At 48.7% G+C, this 12,404-nt stretch overlaps 1 protein-coding gene across 10 annotated transcripts in view; it reads left to right on the forward strand.

Annotated features, from left to right (window-relative positions):
• Positions 1-12,404, forward strand: part of HMOX2 (heme oxygenase 2) — a 34,618-nt gene that overhangs the window by 2,797 nt on the left and 19,417 nt on the right. For 2 of the 10 annotated variants that reach the window (XM_054533364.1, XM_054533367.1), the window contains exons 1-2: positions 10-171; positions 7,458-7,575. The exons of 1 other annotated variant lie outside the window; for it this stretch is intronic. The gene's annotated coding sequence lies outside the window, so the exon portion shown is untranslated. Of the gene's footprint in view, positions 1-9; positions 172-294; positions 318-7,457; positions 7,576-8,275; positions 8,398-12,404 lie in introns of those variants that run through there. 7 more of the 10 variants (XM_054533368.1, XM_002826071.4, XM_054533369.2 and 4 more) reach the window with 7 other exon arrangements.

Consider the following 12,404-nt stretch of genomic DNA (forward strand, 5'->3'; position numbering starts at 1 on the left):
CGTGTCAGCTACAAGGGGCGTGTCCTCCCTAGGCCCCGCCCCGCGCTGCGTGCCCACGTTGCGCCGGCCTCGCGCCCGTCCGCTGGGCTGCAGGGACTGCGGCGCCTGAGGGAGTCGCTGACGGGCACGCTGACTGGAGGCTGGCGGACGGGCGACAGCGACCTGCGGCAGGTGAGCTGTCTGCGCCCTTCCGGGGCCTTCCTTCCGCCCGGCTTCTCGGACCGCGCCGCGTCCTTCGCGGGCCCTGCCTCGGTCCGGGCCTTCGGACCTGGGCTCGGCCGGGCCACAGCCCTTTGGGTCCCCTGCGCGGGTCTGAGGTGAGACCCGGCCGGGGGCGACCGGAAGCTGGGTGAGGCCGGGCAGAAGGACGAAGACGGGCGTGGAGGGGCTGTCAGGCGAGGGCGAAACCCCGGACGCTGCTCTCCAGAAGTCGTCTCTCCGGGGGCGCGGGGAGGCCTGAGCGGCTCTCTTTGGCGTCCCCGTTGGGCCCACCCCCTCCCAGCGTCACGGCTGTGCTGGGCGAGGTGATCCCCGGGGTCGTACCTGGGGGCGTCGGCGGTGCAGACGGGGGATGCCGGCAGAGATTGGAGCCCGGCTTGGCTGTTTCCCGGGCTGTTGGCATTGACCGGGGCTCTGCCCTTCCTCTAGTGCCCTTATCTCTATAGGAAATGCCCCTTGAGTGGGTGTCGTGACTTCACGAGTGAACCCTGGTACGCCTTGGATCAGAGTTGGACTGGGAGGGATCAAGTGTGGGGGCAGCCGGTTAGTCCGGACGCGTGTTTACCTGTTACCTGCTGAGCGCAGTGCTCTGGGTGCATTAATTGCCCTGCAAAAGCTGCCGGGACCTCCTTGCAGTCTTTGCACGAGGCCTGCCTGTGTCATGCCATTTAAATCGCGTCTGGGCCGGGGCGGTGGCTCACGCCTGTAATTCCAGCACTTTGGGAGGCCGGCCGGGCGGATTGCTTGAGGTCAGGAGTCCGAGACCAGCCTGGCCAACATGGTGAAACGCCGTCTCTGCTAAAAATACAAAAATCAGCCGGGCATGGTAACGTGAGCCTGTAGCTCCAGCTACTTAGGAGGCTGAGGCAGGAGAATCGCTTGAACCCGGGAGGCGGAGATTGCAGTGAGCCGAGATCACGCCATTGCACTCCAGCCTGGGCGACAGAGCAAGACTCCATCTAAAAAAAAAAAAAAATCGCTTCTGATGAGCCGGTTGTCGTGGCCTGTGGCTGTCCATCCTTACCTACTGTGTTTTGTTGATGGCGCTACAAACCAGACAAGGTGGAGTGTGATTGAAAAAAGAAACGCTGGCCGGTGCAGTGGCTCACTCCTGTAATCCCAGCACTTTGGGAGGCCGAGGCAGGCGGATCACCTGAGGTCAGGAGTTCGAGATCAGCCTGGCCAACATGGTGAAACCCCGTCTCTACTAAAAATAGAAAAAAGTTAAACGGGCGGCGTGGCGCGTGTCTGTAATCCCAGCTACTGGGGAGGTTGAGGTTGGAGGATCCCTTGAGCCCAGGAAGTGGAGATTGCAGTGAGCTGAGATCGCATCACTGCACTCCAGCCTGGGTGACAGAGTGAGACCCTGTCTCAAAAAAGAAAAAAATAAATTATCACAAGACAAAATTTGTGTTTATCAGGAGTTCACAGTTAAGACACATATAAGCTTACTTGGTGAAATTAGAAAAAGTTATCAGATAAAACATTCAGGTTTAAACACTGGTGAGGGTGTGGGAATTTGTGGAGCCTTGGAAACACACTCGTTGAATGACCTCATCTAACTGGGGATGTGAAGAGGGAAATCCTGTGATTCCTCCATTGTCTGACTTGATTTCCTTTTTTCCTTGGCTGTGGCAACATGTTGAAATGCTGTGAGTCACCAAAAGGGGGAACGTGAGCAACTCTAGAAATGCCAGTGCCAATGAGTTACAGACAATAAAGCATTGACCGCCTTTAGCTCACCCTTCATCAAGTCTGTTGAAAACTTGTAAAATTGGACAGCTAGAGCTACCTTGATTTTTTGGTTCCTTTTAACAGCTGACTCTCTTCACAGGACAGTTGGGCTCTACATCAGGATTGCACCCAAAACTGGAATATCACTCCTCCAGGAGGAAGATATCTTTGAAAATTAGAATTGTGGGCCTGGTGCAGTGGCTCATGCTTGTGATCCCAGCACTTTGGGAGGCCGAGATGGGCGGATCACCTGAGGTCGGGAGATAGAGACCAGCCTGACCAACATGGAGAAACCCCGTCTCTACTAAGAAAAAAATCATAATAATACAAAAATTAGCTGGGCATGGTGGCGCGTTCCTGTAATCCGAGCTACTTGGGAGGCTGAGGCAGGAGAATCGCTTGAACCTGGGAGGCGGAGGTTGCGGTGAGCCAAGATCGCGCCACTGCATTCCAGCCTGGGCAACAAGAGCAAAACTGCATCTCAAAAAAAAAAAAAAGAAAGAAAGAAAATTAGAATTGTGTATTTCGATGTAAAATTTGAAATTCAGCTTCTAACTCCTTGGAGAGGAAAGAGATGAAAAACTTGACCTAGACTGGGTGCGGTGGCTCACGCCTGTAATCCCAGCGCTTTGGGAGACGAAGGCGAGTGGATCACCTGAGGTCAGGAGTTCGAGACCAGCCTGGCTAACATGGCGAAACCCCATCTCTACTAAAAATACAAAAATTAGCCTTGCAATTTCAAGACCAGCCTAGCTAACATGGTGAAACCCTGTCTCTACTAAAAATACAAAAATTAGCCTTGCAAAAAGTAGCCCATAATCCCAGCTACTAGGGAGGCTGAGCAAGGAGAACTGCTTGAACCTGGGAGGCAGAGGTTTCAGTGAGCCAAGATCGTGCCATTGCACTCCAGCCTGGGCAACAAGAGCAAAACTTCATCTCAAAGAAAAAAAAATTCTATTAGAGTGAACAATAAGTGGGATGCTAGCACATACCTGTAATCTCAGCTACTTGGGAGGCTGAGGCAGGAAGTTAATACTTGATGAGCCTAAGTTTTTGGTGTCTTTGGATGCTGCTTGTTGATCTAAGGGGTTTCCAAACCCTTCTTTTTTGGCAAAATTGGTATTATGACTAGGAATCTGTTTTTGGAGTTTCCCAGGTGATCCTTGTTTGGGGTTCTTATCTAAGGCACAGGCTGGAAAGAGGAGGGAGTGGACTGGCAGAGAAGATAGAGCAGTAAGCGAATAGAATGCCTGGGGAAAGGGACGCCAGAAGAGGTGATTGTTGTGTGGTGAACTGTGCTGTCAGTGCGTATGTCAGAAGCCAACGAAGTGGATATTCTCTTCGCTCAGCTTAGGGAAAAAATTAATTTTTGTTTCACAAATAGATTCGTTTCCTTCCCAGGAGTATTATAGGCCTAATTACTGTCATAGTTCTCAGTAACTTTAAAAAGGCTGTGGGGAAGAATGGCATAACAGAGCAGTGTCTTGTACGCAGCCTGCCTTTTTCTTATTCTATTTTTTTTTTTTTTTTTTTTGAGACAGAGTCTTGCTCTATCACCCAGGCTGGAGTGTGGTGGCACAATCTCAGCTCACTGCAACCTCCGCCTCCTGGGTTCACGCGATTCTCCAGCCTCAGTCTCCTGAGTAGCTGGGATTACAGGCGTATGCCACCATGCCTGGCTAATTTTTGTATTTTTAGTAGAGATGAGGTTTCACTATGTTGGCCAGGCTGGTCTCCTACTCCTGACCTCAGGTGATCCGCCCACCTCGGCCTCCCAAAGTGCTGGGGTTATAGGCATGAGCCACTGTGCCCGGCTTTTTTATTTTTTATTTTTTTGAAACAGAGTCTGGCTCTCTCACCCAGGCTGGAGTACAGTGATCTGATCTGAGCTCACTGCAATCTCTGCCTCTGGGGTTCAAGCAGTTCTCCTGCCTCAGCCTTCCAAGTAACTGGGACTACAGGCATGCACCACCATGCCTGGCTAATTTTTGTATTTTGGTAGAGATGGGGTTTCGCCATGTTGGCCAGGCTGGTCGCCAGTCCCTGACCTCAAGCGAACCACCCTCCTCGGCCTCCCAAAGTGCTGGTATTACAGGCGTGAGCCACAGCACCCGGCCTTTTTTTTTCCCTTAGACAGAGTCTTGCTCTGTCGCCAGGGCTGGAGTGCAGTGGCGCCGTCTCAGCTCACTGCAACCTCTGCAACCAGCTCACTCCTTCCTCAGCCTCCCTAGTAGCTGGGATTACAGGTGTGTGCCACCACGCCCAGTTAATTTTTGTATTTTTAGTAAAGACAGGGTTTCACCATGTTGGCCAGGCTGGCCTCAAACTCCTGACCTCAAGTGGTCCACCCACCTCGGCCTCCCAAAGTGCTGGGATTAGAGGTGTGAGCAACCATGCCCGGCTAAGGGCCTACAATCCTTTTTTTTTTTTTTTTTTTTTTTTTTTTTTTTGAGACAAGAGTTTCATTCTTGTCACACAGGCTGGAGTGGAGTGGTGTGATCTTGGTTCACTGCAACTTCCACCTCCCAGGTTTAAGCGATTCTCCTGCCTCAGCCTCTGGAGAAGCTGGGATTATAGGCGTCTGCCACCACGCCTGGCTAATTTTTTGTATTTTTAGTAGAGATGGGGTTTCACCATGTTAGCCAGGCTGGTCTCAAACTCCTGACGTCAGGTGATCCACCTACCTCGGCCTCCCAAAGTATTGGGATTATAGGCGTGAGCCACCGCGGCGCCCGGCCAGGCCTAGTATTTTTTGTTTTGCTCATGTTTACATGTCTGAGATAGAGGGCCTACTATTAAAGCACTATGCTAAGGCTGCGAGAAGGTACTAGTGTGATTAAAAGAATCTGGTCCGTGGCTCACACCTGTAATCCCAGCACTTTGGGAGGCGGAGGTGGGCGGATCACGAGGTCAGGAGATCGAGACCATGCTGACTGACACGGTGAAACCCCGTCTCTACTAAAAAAATACAAAAAAAATTAGCTGGGCGTGGTGGCAGGCACCTGTAGTCCCAGCTACTTGGGAGGCTGAGGCAGGAGAATGGCGGGAACCCGGGAGGCGGAGCTTGCAGTGAGCAGAGATCGCGCCACTGCGCTCCAGCCTGGGAGACAGAGCGAGACTCCGTCTCAAAAAAAAAAAAAAAAACAATCTGGCATTATAATGCCATCCTGATTTTAGTTAATCTAGTTGACTGGCTGGCCTCATAAGTAGCTGTGATGATCATAATTTTTATGCCAAACACATGTCATTGTCTGAGCATACAGGTGTACTGAAAGAATTGGGTGGAACAGGATATTTGAAATCAGAATTGTTCTGGAAAGTCGGGAACATAAAGCTCTATCTTTAACACAGTTGTCTGTATTGCACAGTTAATATTTATAGAACGGTACACCTTATGTTATCTTTTTATTTTTCCACCTAACTCTCTCTCTAGATTGAAAGGTACTTGACGTGCAGAACAAGATCTTACCTTTCTTTGTAGTCACAGTACTCAAGAGGGTGATAAATGTTTGTTGATGATAATGTAATGTCACCTGTCCAAGTGTAGCCATCATCTTCAGTAGTTACTTGATCTGCTGTTGTCTCTGGCAGCACCGCTATGTGCTGCTGCAGAGGAGCCGTTGTCACCTTGAACTATCTCTGTGGCAGTCTGGAGGAGGGCAAGAGGGAGAAGGGAAGGAGTAAATGAGCAAAGCTGAGTGTGGATAGTAGTGTTTGAAGGCGGATGAAAAAGCAAACTTGGTGAAGTGTGGCCTGGGTGGTCCTCTAACTTCTACGTAGAAGACATTAAACCTTTACTCCCTTCTTTTTATGTAGGAAGGCACAGGGAAAGTCAGGCCTTCGGTCTGCTTGGTAATAGCAGGTATCCCGCTAATCAGAAAATAACTTAAAAAACTCCATTCCTCTACCATATACTTGAGTATTTGTCAATCTCAGCAAAATTTTCAAATGTCTGTGCTCAGTGTCATATTTGTCCCGCTTTGTAAGACTTTTTGTGTTTATAAAAAGGCAGGTGGACCCAGAAGGGGAAAAATGTGCTGTGCTGAGAAACTAGCTGCTGTAGCTTATGCTTTTCTGTCTTTGCTTGTGGCTCTTCTAGTTATTTGAGAGAAGCAAAAAAACCCAAAGTCTTTTTTCTGCTCTGTTCCTGCAGTCACTCAACACAACACTTCTGATACCAGATATATGGGAGTTGTTTCCCCATACACCAAGCAATTCTGTAGTAGACACACCAGTGGGGTGTCCTCTAAGTCAGTTAAATTCTGACACTCTAGCTGGAGATAGCGTCAGATCCCACCGGTTGAGGGCTCAGTCCCACAAAACTGTCCCAACTTGAGGCACGAGTCACAAGTAGTAAATTGTCACCTATACTTCTGACCTACCAGCTATAAATCAAGAGTTCTGACAATCCCTCCTCGAGTTTGATTAATCTGCTAGAGTGGCTCACAGAACTCAGGAAAACACTTTACTTACATTTACCAATTTACTCTAAAGGATATTAAGAAGGATACAGATGGCTGGGCGTGCTGGTTCATGCCTGTAATCCCAGCACTTTAGGAGGCCAAGGAGGGCAGATCACCTGAGGTCAGGAGTTTGAGACCAGCCTGACCAACGTGGTGAAACCCCATCTCTACTAAAAATACAAAAAAATTAGCCGGGTGTGGTCGTGCATGCCTGTAGTCCCAGCCACTAGGGAGGCTGAGGCAGGAAAATTGCTTGGACCCTGGGGGCAGATGTTGCAGTGAAATGAGATCACGCCACTGCACTCCATCCAACCTTAGCGAAAGAGTGGAAGAAAAAAAAAGGATACAGATGAATAGCCAGATGGAAGAGATGTATAGGGTGAGGCATGTAGGAAGGGGCATGGAGCTTCTACGTCCTCCCTGGAACTTTCGTGTATTCAGCTATCCTGAAGCTAATGCAAACCCTGGTGTGTGTGTGTGTGTGTGTGTGTGTGTGTGTGTGTGTGTGTGTGTGTGTGTGTGTGTGTGTGTGTGTGTGTGTGTGTGTGTGTGTGTGTGTGTGTGTGTGTGTGTGTGTGTGTGTGTGTGTGTGTGTGTGTGTGTGTGTGTGTGTGTGTGTGTGTGTGTGTTTATGGAGGCTTCATTACAAAGGCATAATTGAATACATTACTGGCCACTGGTGATCAGCTCAACCTTTAGACCTTCTCCCCTCCCCTGAGGTTAAGGGGGTAGGGCTGAAAGTTCCCACCCTTTAATCACATGGTTGGTTCCCCAGGCAATCAGCCCCCATCTAGGAGCCCACCAAGAGTTACTTACTTACAACAAAAGATGCTCCTATTACCCAGGAAATTCCAAGGGATTTAGGAAATTAGAAAAGTTTTAGGAGCTCTGTGTCAGGAACTGAGGTTAAAGACCAATATCAGAATGAAAGATTCTCCTAGTGCCCCCATCTACAAAGGTTTTAGGAGCTTTGTGCCAGGAACCTAGGGTGCAGATCAAATATATCTATAAATCTTTTTGTTTGTTTGTGTTTTGAGACAGAGTCTTGCTGCGACACCCAGGCTGGAGTGCAATGGCGCTATCTCGGCTCACTGCAACCTCCGCTTCCCGGATTCAAGCGATTCTCCTGCCTCAGCCTCCCGAGTAGGTGGGACTACAGGTGTGCGCCACTATACCTGGCTAATTTTTGTATTTTTAGTAGAGACGGGGTTTCACCATATTAACCAGGCTGGTCTTGAACTCCTGACCTCAAGTGATCTGCCCGCCTCAGCCTCCTGAAGTGCTGGGATTACAGGCATGAGCCGCTGCCTCCAGCCTCAAATTTATCTCTGTATCTTCTTATAAATTACAGTATCACACCCATGCATATGCCTTTTTTTTTTTTGAGACGGAGTCTTGCTCTGTCGCCCAGGCTGGAGTGCAGTGGTGCGATCTCGGCTCACTGCAAGCTCCGCCTCCCAGGTTCACACCATTCTCCTGCCTCAGCCTCCCGAGTAGCTGGGACTACAGGCTCCTGCCACCATGCCTGGCTAATTTTTTGTATGTTTAGTAGAGATGGGGTTTCACCGTGTTAGCCAGGATGGTCTCGATCTCCTGACCTCATGATCTGCCCACCTCGGCCTCCCAAAGTGCTGGGATTACAGGCGTGAGCCACGGCGCCCAGCCTCATATGCCCAAATTTTAAAGGAGGCAACATGTTCAAGTCCAAATGCCTAAAGGTAGAAGGATCAAGAAACAGTAATATGAGGCCATTTGACAAGTATATATAGTCATTCCTCAGTATCTGTGGAGATTAGTTCCAGGACCCCTCAAGGGTACCAAGATCCAGGATGCTCAAGTTTCTTTTCCTTTTTTTTTAGACGGAGTCTTGCACGGTCACCCAGGCTGGAGTGCAGTGGTACGATTTCGGCTCACTGCAATCTCCGCCTCCTGGGTTCAAACGATTCTCCTGCCTCAGCCTCCCGAGTAGCTGGGATTACAGGTGTGTACCACCACACCTGGCTAATTTTTGTATCTTTAGTAGAGACGAGGTTTCACCATATTGGCCAGGCTGGTCTCGAACTCCTGACTTCAGGTGATCTGCCTGCCGCGGCCTGCCAAAGTGCTGGTATTACAGGCATGAGCCACTGTGCCCAGCTTAAGTTTCTTATATAAAATGGTGTATAGAATTTGCATATAACCTATGCATATCTTCTGTATTCTTTAAATCATCTGTATTTATAATACCCAACACAGTGCTATGTAAATAGTTGTTATACTGTATCATTTAGGTAATCATGACAAGAAAAAAAATCTGTATATGTGTAGTACATATGTAGCCATCTGTTTTTTTTTTTTTTCCCTGAAGATTGATTGGTTGATTGAGACGGCATCTCACTCTGTCACCGAGGCTGGAGGGCAGTGGTGTAGTGGTGCAGTCTTGGCTCACTGCAACCTCCACCTCCTGGGTTCTAGCGATTCTTTTGCCTTAGCCTCCCGAGTAGCTGGGATTACAGGTGCCTGCCACAACCCCCGGCTAATTTTTATATTTTTAGCAGATTCTGGGGTTTCACCTTGTTGGCCAGGCTGATCTCGAACTCCTGACCTTAAGTGATTCACCCACCTCCACCTCCCAAAGTGCTGTGTTTACAGGCGTGAGCCACCATGTCAGGCCTTTTTCTGAATATTTAATCTGAGGTTGGTTGAATCCACAGATGCAGAGCCCATGGATATGGAGGGCTGACTGTACCGTATTGAGCTTCTAAGGTGTGCAGAGTATTGGCACTGAGGGGATGTGCAAATACAACAACAAACCAAGCATAGTCTTTGTTTACTAGGAGCTGGTAGTAACTTTCAGAAGACACAAAACAGTAAAATCACTTTGTAAGGTTTATGAGAGTTTTGAGAGGCCAGGGAAGTTAAAGAGCGGAGAAATGGAGAAAACGGGAGAACTTGTACTGAACCCACTAGGACAGAGTAGGAAGAGAAGAGAAGGAGAGAAGGAAGGAGGCCAAAGAAAGAAGAAACCCTTTTTAGAGCACTCAGGGTCTTACTGAAAACTTTACCCATAAAAAGAGAATGTCACTAATATACTCCTCTTAGAACAGGGATTGAATTTTTTGTTTTTGTTTTTATTTTTGTTTTTGTTTTTGAGAGAAGTCTCTCTCTTGTCCCCCAGGCTTGAGTGCAATGGCTCGATCTTGGCTCACTGCAACCTCTGCCTCCCGGGTTCAAACAATTCTTCTGCCTCTGCCTCCCAGGTAGCTGGGATTAAGGCACCTGCCACCACGCCCGGCTAATTTTTGCATTTTTAATAGAGACAAGGTTTCACCATGTTGGCCAGGCTGGTCACGAACTCCTGACCTCAGGTGATCCACCCACCTCGGCCTCCCAAAGTGCTGGGATTACAGGCTTGAGCCACCATGCCTGGCCACAGGCAACATTTTTAAACTATACGATTGTCCTGGAGAGAAAATCTGAAGCCTTGCTCTGATTCTGAAAGGGATTTGCAACCAAAAAAGGATAAGGATTGTTCTGACAAGTACCCTTTCTTCCCATCTTCAGAAGTACACATCTCTCAATTTGTGTCTTCAGACACAAATTGTGTTCCAAAAAGGAAGTATTTGAGTAGATTAAAGACAGAAACCCTAGGACATTCCTTTGTAAAGAAACAGCCTTTTACCAAACACCAACTGTCAAGGGACTTGCCTGAGTACTTGTCCAAAGGACAGCGTGTCCCCATATGTAGGCAGTGGTCTAATCTGGTTCCTAGGAGAGGACTGCTGAGGCCACAGCAACTTAACTGGCTAGTGTGGGTGAGGCAGAAGTATTTGAAGCTCAAGGTCTGCCTTTAGTCAAGGACAGCTGATTAGAGTATGTGTCTGTCCCTAATACAGAGTTAGAGCTCAGTACCAATGCTGGGGATGAGGTGAGTTGAGGACACAGAAACTACATGGTTTTTTGGAAGGTCATGAAGTTTTCGAGGAGCTTGTGGGCAACTGGAAATGATGTGTGAAAGAGTATAGGGAGCTCTGGCCCAGCGGCCAGAAAGCTCTGGGCAGGTCAGGTCTGGGAACAGTGGCTAATCCAGGCTCAGCTTCCCACTGCTGATTTGGACATACAGGCCTAAGATAAGACACCGTGCCCAGAGCCACTGGTCACTTAGCACAGGTAGTGGGAAATGGTAGCCAGCAAATGTTTAATTGAATATCTTATGTCTCCTAGACCACAGCTGAGCAAGCTAGGCCAAGCTCAAGGTCCTGAAGGGAATGAGGAGCTGAGCTCAGTCCCTTTTGGCCCTCCTTTCTCTTTCCCTCCTTATTTTAAGTGTGGAAGCTCACTTATGTCCTTTATGTATTGGCCATTCGTGTAGGGTTTTGTTTAAAAAAGGGCTTGAGGCTGGGCATGGTGGCCCACGCCTGTAATCCCAGTACTTTGGGAGGCCAAAGAGAGATCGCTTGAGCCCAGGAGTTTGAGACCAACCTGGGCAACATAGTGAGACCCTGTCTCTACAAAAAAATTTTTAAATTAGCTAGACATGGTAGTGAATGCCTGTAGTCCCAGCTGCTCGAGAGGCTAAGTTGGAAGTATCACCTGAGCCCGGGAGTTGAGGCTGCAGTGAGCTATGATTGAGCCACTGCACTTCAGCCTGAGCAACACAGCAAGACCCTGTCTCAAAAAAAAAAAAAAAAAAAAAACGTTGGGCACAGTGGCTCACGCCTGTCATCCCAGCACTTTGGGAAGCCTAGGTGGGCGGATCACCTGAGATCAGGAGTTTGAGACCAGCCTGACCTCTAAAACTACAGAATTAGCCAGGCGTAGCTGGGCGCAGTGGCTCACACCTGTAATCCCAGCACTTCGGGAGGCCGAGGCAGTTGGATCACCTGAGGTTGGGAGTTCAAGACCAGCCTGACCAACATGGAGAAACCCCATGTCTACTAAAAATACAAAATTGCTGGGCGCAGTGGCTCACACCTGTAATCCCAGCACGTTGGGAGGCCACGGCGGGCGGATCACAAGGTCAGGAGATCGAGACCATCCTGTGAATGGTGAAACCCGTCTCCACTAAAAATACAAAAAATTAGCCGGGCGTGGTGGCAGGCGCCTATAGGGAGGCTGAGGCAGGAGAATGGCGTGAACCCGGGAGGCGGAGGTTGTAGTGAGCCAAGAGCACCAGCCTGGGAGACAGAGCGAGACTCCGTCTCAAAAAAAAAAAAATTAGCCGGGCGTGGTGGCATATGCCTGTAATCCCTGCTACTCGGGAGGCTGAGGCAGGAGAACTGCTTGAACCCGGGAGGCAGAGGTTGCGGTGAGCAGAGATCATGCCATTGCATGCCAGCCTCGGCAACAAGAGCGAAACTCTGTCTCAAAAAAAAAAAAAAAATGTAGCCGGGTGTGGTGGTGCATGCCTGTAATCCTAGCCACTCAGGAGGCTGAGGCAGGAGAATCGCATGAACCCGGGAGGCAGAGGTTGCAGTGAGCTCAGAGTGTGCCATTGCACTCCATTGTTTCGCTGCAACAAGAGGGAAACTCCATCTCAAAAAAAAAATTAAAAAAAAGGCCTGAGTATACCTCTCACAGCCCTGGAGAATGCCTGAGCTGTTGGACAGTTGCCTTTTCCATTTTGTCTGCTTTTTTCTAAAGCTATTCATTCATTGTTGCCTAATCATGTCCTCAGTCAGTAGTTGATGTTCTGGGCTATTTGAATTTCCTCTGAATAATGATTAATGGAGATAATGATGTTTAACCAGTTCTGGGAGCTCTTGGGAATTGAAGGAATTAAACTCTTGGACATTAAACTTCACTTTAATGTGTATAGTTGTGGGTGCTGCCCCATTGGAGAAGATTGTAACAGGAAGTTACACAGTTTTACAGCAAACTGCTGGGATTTTTTATTTTTTTTCAGTAAATTATGATAACTGTAGCATTTTCCTTTGCAATAATGATAACCTAAGGCCTTGGTGTTTCCTCCAAAATGTACATAGATACAGGATGTGGGTTTGTTACAAA

This window comes from Pongo abelii, chromosome 18, assembly GCF_028885655.2.
Source record: "Pongo abelii isolate AG06213 chromosome 18, NHGRI_mPonAbe1-v2.0_pri, whole genome shotgun sequence".
In the NCBI taxonomy this organism is placed as follows: Eukaryota; Metazoa; Chordata; class Mammalia; order Primates; family Hominidae; genus Pongo; species Pongo abelii.